This window comes from Rhea americana, unplaced genomic scaffold (assembly GCF_003343005.1).
Source record: "Rhea americana isolate MKP2758 unplaced genomic scaffold, rheAme1 scaffold_22, whole genome shotgun sequence".
Lineage (NCBI taxonomy): Eukaryota > Metazoa > Chordata > Aves > Rheiformes > Rheidae > Rhea > Rhea americana.
In genome coordinates, this window is record NW_028186329.1 from 999,637 (window position 1) to 1,008,749 (window position 9,113).

General features: G+C 40.6%; 1 protein-coding gene across 2 annotated transcripts in view; it reads right to left on the reverse strand.

Annotated features, from left to right (window-relative positions):
* Positions 1-9,068, reverse strand: part of PJA2 (praja ring finger ubiquitin ligase 2) — a 37,808-nt gene extending 28,740 nt beyond the window's left edge. Inside the window, exon 1 of one of the 2 annotated variants that reach the window (XM_085305343.1) lies at positions 9,051-9,068. The gene's annotated coding sequence lies outside the window, so the exon portion shown is untranslated. The remainder of the gene's footprint in view (positions 1-9,050) is intronic. The other variant, XM_085305341.1, reaches the window with a different exon arrangement.
* Between the last annotated feature and the right edge of the window lie 45 nt (positions 9,069-9,113).

Consider the following 9,113-nt stretch of genomic DNA (forward strand, 5'->3'; position numbering starts at 1 on the left):
GGTTTATCTCCCAGATTACAGAAACTACTTCATTATGACTGAAACAGCAGCTGGTTGCATCTTAGAGCAGAGTGCCTGATCTAGGTCTCTGGAACCTCAAAAGCTCTAAGCAGCCTTTCAGCAAACACAAACCATGTATTCTCCATCGAGGGCCTAGCTTCAGAAGCACAGCACAGACATTTTGAGATATCTGAATGTCTTTGTGGAGAAACAAGATGCTTGTTATCGCCTTGCCCACTTGAACTACAAAGATAATTCTGTGTTTAACACTATCTAGAGACCTAATAAAACTACTAATCACATCAAATTTGTACTTTATGAACTTGAAAAACATTGCTAGGCTCTTCACATTTAGAAGGGTGTTATTAAAGGGCAGGCTAACATGGATGACACTGTTGTGGGTGTTCACTACAGGCCCCCTGATGAGGGAGAGGAAGTGGAAGAGGCCTTCTACAGACCACTGGAAGCAGCCTCACAATCACAGGGCCTGGTTCTCATGGGGGACTCCAGCCACCCCAATATCTGTGAGAAAGACAACACAGCTGGGCACAACCAGTACAGGAGGCTCCTGCAGAGCATCGATGATAACTTTTTGAAATAGGTGGTGGAGGAGCCAAGAAGGAAAGGTGTATGGCTGGACCTTGTATTAACAAACAAGGAAGGACTGGTTAGAGATGTGAAGGCTGAGGACAGCTGTGGCTGCAGGGACCATGAGACAGTGGAGTTCAAGATCCTGCAAGGAAGAAGCAGGGCAATAAGTAAGATCACAACCCTGGACTTTAGCAGAGCAAATTCAGCCTCCTCAGGGACTTGGAGGAATCCCATGGGTTAGGGCCCTAGAAGGAAGGTGGATTCCAAGAGAGCTGGTTAATAYTCAAGCATCACTTCCTCCGAGCTCAAGAGCAGTGCATCCCTATGAGTAAGAAGTCAAGCAAAGGGGGTAGGAGACCTGCCTGGATGAGCAAGGAGCTCCTGGCAAAACTCAAACAGAAAAACGAAGTATTCAGAACGTGAGAAAAGGGACAGGGCACTTAGGGGAAGATAGAAACATTGTCAGAGTATATACGGATGCGATGAATAAGATTAAGGCCCGTTTGGAATTAAGGGATGTCAAGGACAAGAAGGGCTTGAAATACATCAGTAGCAAGAGGAAGACTAGGGAAACGTGGACCCGCTGCTGAATGGGATGGGTGCCCTGGTGATGAAGGATACAGAGAATGCAGAGTTACTGAATGCCTTCTCTGCTTCAGTCTTTACTGCTGAGGCCAGCCCTAAGGAATTCCAGGTCCTTGAGACAAGAGAGAAAGTCTCTTGACTCTTGAAACAAGAGAGAAGACCTTCTCTTGGTCAAGAAGGATTGGGTTAGAGACCACTATACATACACATTTAGTATCAGCACATTCATACTTACCACATGCTACTGGCCCACTCCTATCTATTTTGAAATAACCAGAGTCAATGCTAGTGACAACAAAGTAACCATACCAGGTGGTCCTATGCCCTTGCACACACCCCCATTCCCATGCACCTTCCAGCCCTGTTCCCTAGAGCAAGGGCACACTATCTACACTATCTGCCTTTCAGCTCCAGCAGGAAGGCAAAGAAGTTAGAATCAGACTGTGCTTCTCCCTCTCCCTCCAGCCAGGCTGGAAATCACAGTTGCAGCACACACTAGAAACCAGGGAAAAGAAGGTGGTTGTGTATTTCTGGGGCTGAGGAGGAGGTGAGGGATTTGGTTCCAGTGCACCCTCCTACTGCAATTTTAATCATGGGCTAAAGTCCCAATCTCCAAAGAATATCAAACCCTAGATTAGTAGTAAGAGATTGTTCTTTGAAGAAGAGAGAAGGAGGTGAAAGCAATATGAGATCTCCAAACAGATCCCATCTCCCCAAAATTAAACAGTGTTTTAATGCTTAACTATAGTGTTTGAAGCCATACTGATTTATTTACTCACTAGTTGTGCCTTAAAATGAGTAACTATTCAGCAGTCAACAGGACAGGACTGCAGGAGATAGAAATTCTAACATGCTGCTTCAAGGAAAAAAAAAAGTTTCCTATTCCATCAGAAGAAGTCTGAAGGATAAATTTGAAATAGGTTTGTTGTTTCTGTTTCTTCTTACTCATGAATACAATTTGTCTTACGTAGCTCAAGGCCATAAACATACTGAAGTGCCAGACTCTGTTAACTTAGCCAACACCTCTGGTCTGCCTGAAAAGGTAATAAACAAATATAAAACCAGTTACTAATAACAAACAAATAAAAAGGTTCTCCACTTCCACTCATGTATATTTTAACATGCAACTCCCTCATTCTCAAAACCAAAATCTCTACAAAATATTCTGATAAGAAAGTGAATCTCTTTCCAAATACCCCCAAAAAGGGAACAAACATCGATAGGTATTTAAACCAGCTTCCTTTCAGTTCAATACTAAACACAACTTCCATTTTTAATTTATGTAGGTATTTCTCCCACAGTTTTGTAGTTATGTTTACAGCACAAAATGCACATAGAAAACTTAAGTTCTAAGAACAAGGGGAAAAAAAAGAACTGAMATATTTCCATCTAATAAGGCACAAATATAAAAAGCTAAATTTTCACATTTATTAGTGCATTAGTCAATATGCAAGTTAGAAAGACGACTATCAATATTCTGGGCATTGTTTACATATCCCAATCTCAATTAATGACCTACTATAATCAGCAAATATAGTCACAACTCTATCCAAATCATGAGAGATTTTACCAAAGACTTCAAAGCGAACAGGTGCTGGCACCACATAAATGATTATCAGTTCAAATATATGCAGGAAAGAACTTAAACATTTTCCTTGAATGAAATATGTTAAAACAAATCAGAGCAATTAATATTTAGTAACATCCCTAAGAAAAGAAGAAAAAGATTTCCTTCGAGCCCAAAACTTCTTATAAGTTGAGCCCAGGCAGCATCTCTCATGTAGAGGTATCTGATCAAGCGAGCTGGACAAACCACCATCTTGACACAGCCCCTCTCTATCCGTTAACGTCCCTCTACAGTTCAAGATCACACACGGTTCCTTGCTCTTCATCGAGCCTCCTATCCCTAACACGGGTTCACAGAAAACACCTACACCGCGGTCTGCCACCTGTCCAACTCAGCCAAAGAGCCACGGTTGGGAGGACTTGCTCTGACGCAGCTTCAGCAGTGGATGCAACAGCCAGCAGTCAAGCTGTAAACTAGACTGAGTGAACTTACTCAGCTTTACCAAATCCGCTTCTTTGAGGGGCTAGTCCTATTTTTGTTTTCTAAAGCTAGATCAGCTCAATGGATAGCTGCATTAGCACAACCAAGGCAGTGGAACAGAGCCAAAAGCGAGCAGCCAGAGGCAGGACTCACTAAGCAAACTCTGCTGACAGCCCCTGCATCCCTGAACCACAGACTCGTTCTTCACTCAGCACTGATCTGTCATTATCCTGGTGCTGATTTTTCGCTATCCTCCTATCACTTAGCAGCTCTAACCTCATATTAAGCTTCCGCATTATTTCTGCACTGACTTAATCTGATTTTAGTCTCTTCTTCCTAACTCTCTYTACTTTCTTGCACAAAACTGAAAATTGTTTAAATGCATCATTCTCCTCTACCTTGACCTTGACTCTACCTTGACTTAGGTAGGACAGGAAAATCTGTCCTATGAACTGTCAGCTCTGGCTTACCATAATAATTGCTCTTTCAGCTTTTATTCTGAGGAATATCTATGGCAGAAATTCTACAACAAGTCTCAGTTCAACAGAGAGGGAAGGTTAAATAACTGAAGTACTAAAAGCCTTTAATGTACTGTGTGTATGCAATATGTATTGACCAATTAAGAACAAGACCCATCTTCCCTCACTTTCCCTCAGAAAACAAGCCTTACAACTTTAAAAATAAAAAGGCTAACATAATTTTGCCAATGACCCTTATAGTGATGTGTTCTGTTAATACAGAAAACTACTAAGGGTTGACCATCCTCCACCAAAACTTCCCATCTTTCTCCTTTCCCAATAACAAAATCTTTCTGTCTAAACATTTGTACTAAATTAAGGGCATGGAAGTAGTAATTTTTAACCAACTTCCTTTTAAAAGACATTCAGAAATTTCATCCTTATTTTCAGTAAAAGGTATACTTGTAGACTATCTACCTCCTTTCTTCCTCCCACTCTGATTACTACTCTACCAAAGAAACAAAAACAACCCCCCCCCAAATCTTTGTTTGCTCTTTTCCCTTTGCCTCTTTTATTCATATTCTGTTTTTCATTTTCAATTTGAATTACTTTCTAGAGAATGACACATTTTCTTAAAGCCTAAGACGGCAAATAGAAGTGGGTACTATAGAAAAGTTCAGTCATTTTATTTAGTTCAGTATGCAAGGTTCCATTCTATTTCTGCCAGTGCAAATGACCTAAACCTACTTCAAGATGTTAGAACAGTCACTTCCTTACCCTTGATAAATTCAGCAAATACTAGATGACAACATAATTTCAAAGTGGAAGTGCAGGTACTTAAAACTCTTATATGATAAAGAGATACAATGAAGCAAAAGATCACGTCCAAGGACTTTGTAATTCATTATTCTCTCTCTCATCTTAAAATGTTAACCCAAAACATGTAATTAACTCTCAACCCCAACCAAAGAGTATGTTTTTTAAGATTTTTTTCCTGAATAACAGTGAAAACTCACTGCTTTAAACACCTTTGTAAATATTATTTTTATATTGAATACAACAATAACAAAAGCCCCACCTCTGACCAGAGTGACAGACCAGAGGGCATCTATGACATTTAAGGACTGGGCCTCCAAGAATTTTAAAGCTTAGGAACAGGAAATAAAGTGATTTTAACATACCTGGGAGGAAAACGAGACAATTCCCAAAAGAGACATGCAAGATATTATTATGGGTAAAAATAAAGAACTGAGCAAATTACCAAAGGGGGAGTAATCGGCTATGGTTGCTCTGCAGAAGGGCAGCTTAGGATTATACTGGACCATAAACCAAACACAAGAAAAACTTCCACTCCCTTGTGTCCAAAGGCAACAGAGTGAGTTGCATTACAGTGAAGCCTACAAGACATGCAAGGAAACCCTTTTACTCCATTTGAGATTGTTGAAATTGGATCTAGAATAGCGCATACAGTTCTGAGTACCTTACTTTAGAAAAGATCAGTCTTAAATTGCAGCAAGGAAGATTTCCTCGGCATTTGGAAATTACACTGCAGAGATGTTTCTATCTGTAAGAATACTGTATCATTTAAACAGATTGCCTGGAAAGGCTGAAGAATCTCAGTCAGTGAAGCAGCCCACAGAATGGGATCCTAACAAACATGCAGCAGGAGAGTCACTGCAACTCGAGGTTGGCAGAAGGGAAAAGCTGGGTAACTTTAGGAGGACCCTCTCAGCTCTATTTCTGATGATTTAATTGTTCCCTAAACTAGCCCAATAGAATTTAATGATTTAAATGCTATAAGAAATCACATCAATTTTACTAGATGCAGCACAAACACTTGAATTTTTATCATCTCCTTTTAAAAACAACAATCTTTAGTTTTAAACCTCTTATTCCAATCTTGGAAACGCCATACAGGTCTATTACCTAGCAATTTAAATTACTCTTGTAGATCTCTGACTCAAAGAACTACTTAGTGTGTTTAGCTATTTTAACATATTTTGAAGGAAAAAGTGCTTTGATTTGCATTGCATATGTTTATCTACCATTTCAAATGGATGATGAAGTATTTTCACTTCAACATTTTAGCAACAGACCCTAGCAAAGTCAGTGCTACAGCTAGCTGAACACACTAAGAAACCTAATTTATTTCTGCTTTCTGTGGTATTTTCTTACTGCAAATCAATACAAGACAATTTTTAAACCAAATACCTTTATACTTTTTTTAAAAAATTACAGTATCACTTCTAAAATCAATTGCCCAACTTTTTTTGAAGCTATATTACCTAGCTACAAATACCTATTTACCAAATACRTGATGCAGATTCACCTATTATAAAGCCACTAACAAAGCAGGCCCATTTGGGGTTTTAACAATTTTTTAAAAATCATTTGAGTTATGGAAACTTATCCCTTGATTTTGTCAGAAATTTCACCTCTGATACCTGGCTGGCAGGGAAGACTATTTTAGTGTAACTGATATTCAAGTAATCTCCTGAGCAAAATTCAAGACTACTGTCTACCACCAGGATCAGTACCCTTTCACTGTATTCTTATTTTTCCAGAGTATCAACCAGCTGTCCCATTCCATACCAAATACAGTTATCATTGTATTATTCTTTTCCGCACAATATCTAGCACAGATAGATTGTAGATGTTAGAGCAAAACTCATGGGAGGTTTTTAGCATCTAGAAAACTTTTGGTACATGCTCTAATAATTACACACAAATATGAAAAGAATATACACATATATGCAAACTGGAATTCTTTTAGCTTCATAGTCACACATTTAATTAGCTTAAACACTGCATAAGGGGCTAGTATCAAAACACCATACTTGAAGTTTATCAAATTTGAAAAGCTACTATAAAACTACTTAGAATGATTAACACCATAGGCAGCAGGGCCACTAAATATTTCCCTCCACCATGACACAAGCATTTAGCCACATGCTCCATCATCTTTGCAGTGCATTCAACTCATTACTAAAAGCTTGTTAGCAATTACCTCAATTTCCAATATAAGCAAGTAACAACGTGTTTCACAAATGCCACAAAAATAACCAAGCAGATGTGGCTTTTAAGGGAAGAAAGGTTCTTGCAAGAGCTACCGCATTTCACACTTCAGCAGCTCAAGTAAGTGCCCATGCCCATATATTAAATGGGTAAGCCATTACTCCAAACACTTCAGGACATTCCTGTGATAAACAGCATAAAGTTGTTTCATTCAAGTTAAGGCTATCAAAGACCGCAGAAGTCAAAGTTTCAGACTACAGACTTTCTGGTTGTGCTCAGGTTAATGTGTCAGGTCAGGATATTCAAAACACCATGTGCCTGCTGACACTATGAACAGACYGCCAGGCCTAGCTAGCTTTCCCTTCCCACTACATTTTGGGCTTACCTATTTTTATCACTCATTAACATATCAGTGAATACACAAATTAGAACAAATTTATTCCTGATACTTTTGGTTTGTTCAAAATATTACTCAGAAATACTATGATAAACCTTTATGAAATATAAATCTTGTGCTCGCAACTTCAATTACATTTGCAGCTCCAATTATCTCAGATGCCAAATAAACACTACTTACACTGCAAACTATCAGCCAGAGACTGTCTTTCTTAAAAATGTATTGTGCTGAGTACAATGAGTCTGTGGCCTCTACTGCTGTAGAACACAGTAATAATTTTTGTTTCATTCAAGCCTRCAAAGGCATAAGAGACAAAGAACCAAACCAAACACAAGCCAGCAAGTACTAYGGATTACGTATGAGAGAAAGTACTTTCTAAAAATGGTAACAATGTCAGCTTAACTTTCCATTGCTAATATCCATCACAGTACTTGCTGAATTAATCTAGTACATCATATCAATATTTTTCAATTGCTACGCTAAATTGCTTTTTACAGAAGTAAATATTTTCATGGGAGCAGCTAACCAACCAGGGCAATAATTCATAAACCTGTCCTATTTTGATGAAGATTTGATCTAGCAAGAACTTCTGCATGCTACTTTCATTGACTTGTAATTCACTGAATTAGCAATGAAAAAGAAAAAATAGACAAAAAAATCACAAAAAGTGAAGCAAGTCTATTCTTACAGAAAGTTAAGYTTGATATGTAAGGCTTCCAAGATAAAGTTTCCCGATCTTATGTTTCAATGCCATTTCAAACGCATGATTTTCTAAACAATTTTTCCAGACACTTTCTTTAGTAGATGAGCGAGAGTGGGAAATCAATTCTGTGCAAGTCTGATACAGCTMCAAATAAATACTCATCGCATACATATGCTTCAGGATGCCAGATACAGATGTAAATACGCRCGTCTCTTAAATGAAAGTCACCTCCATAAAGTATGTATTCTTCATGACTTGTGTATTAGCAGAGAACAGTAACAGAATCTGWAAGCTCTTTATTGCTGTAGGACATCATTTATTTTTCCTAGACACAGTGTAGCATAATGTTTTCAAGAACTGTTCCCTTAGAACTGTTCCCTTAAATCATGTAAGGATGTATACACATATGAGTGCAAATCAAGAACCACACCGAAACAAGTGTCAGAATATACTTAGAGTATAGACAAAGGCCCTAAACACACAAGTCCMTAAGTGTCCAAGGTGTCGATAAAGTACTCAGTACCGCAGTTATGATACCGGCTAGGCTTTTTATATCTTTCTGCACTGTGAATATTCACACATTATGTAACAGCTATCTTCATAACAAAATGTTAATTCACTTTCAGCATCTAGCCAAGTGTCTTGAACACATCYGCAGTGCACAATAGCTCCAAAGGTCTGTTACACTGCAGTCAGCTCAAYTGGACTGTGCCTATCCAAAGACAAGTCAGTTCAAGGGAACACACAAAAGGTGCAGTGTTAAAGTGCACGAACTAAASACCCGCAGGGCTAGTCTCATCCATGCACAAAACCCCTTCTGAGGGGTATAACTATAGGCTAGTACGTTTTCACTTCAGTATCTAAATTACACGTTTTTGGTGACACGTCTTAACAAAGCTCTGGAGGAGAGAGCAGATTCCTGTGGCCAAAGGGAGATTCACCCCGTCCCCGAGAACGGCGGCGAGCCTGCTCCCGGCTCCTCTGGGCCGCCTCTGCCCCGGCCAAGGGGTGCCGTGGGGGCCCCCCAGGGGGCTCAGGCCAGGTGGGCCGCCACGCCCACCGCYCTGCTGCCAGGGCTGCTCCCGCCGGGCAGCCCAGCGCCGCGCGGCCCCCACCAGCCACCTCCACCCGCGCCGCGGGCAGCTCCCCCTCCGCCCCGGCAACCCCAGCCGCCTCCCCGCTGCTGCGGCAGAGGAAGGACCGCCGGGCCCCGGCTCACGCCGAGCGCCGCTCCCTGCCTGCGCGCCCACCTACCGCCTCGCCCCGCGCCGCCCCCCGCCACGGACTCTCCGTGCCGCCCGCGCCCGGCGGCCCGGC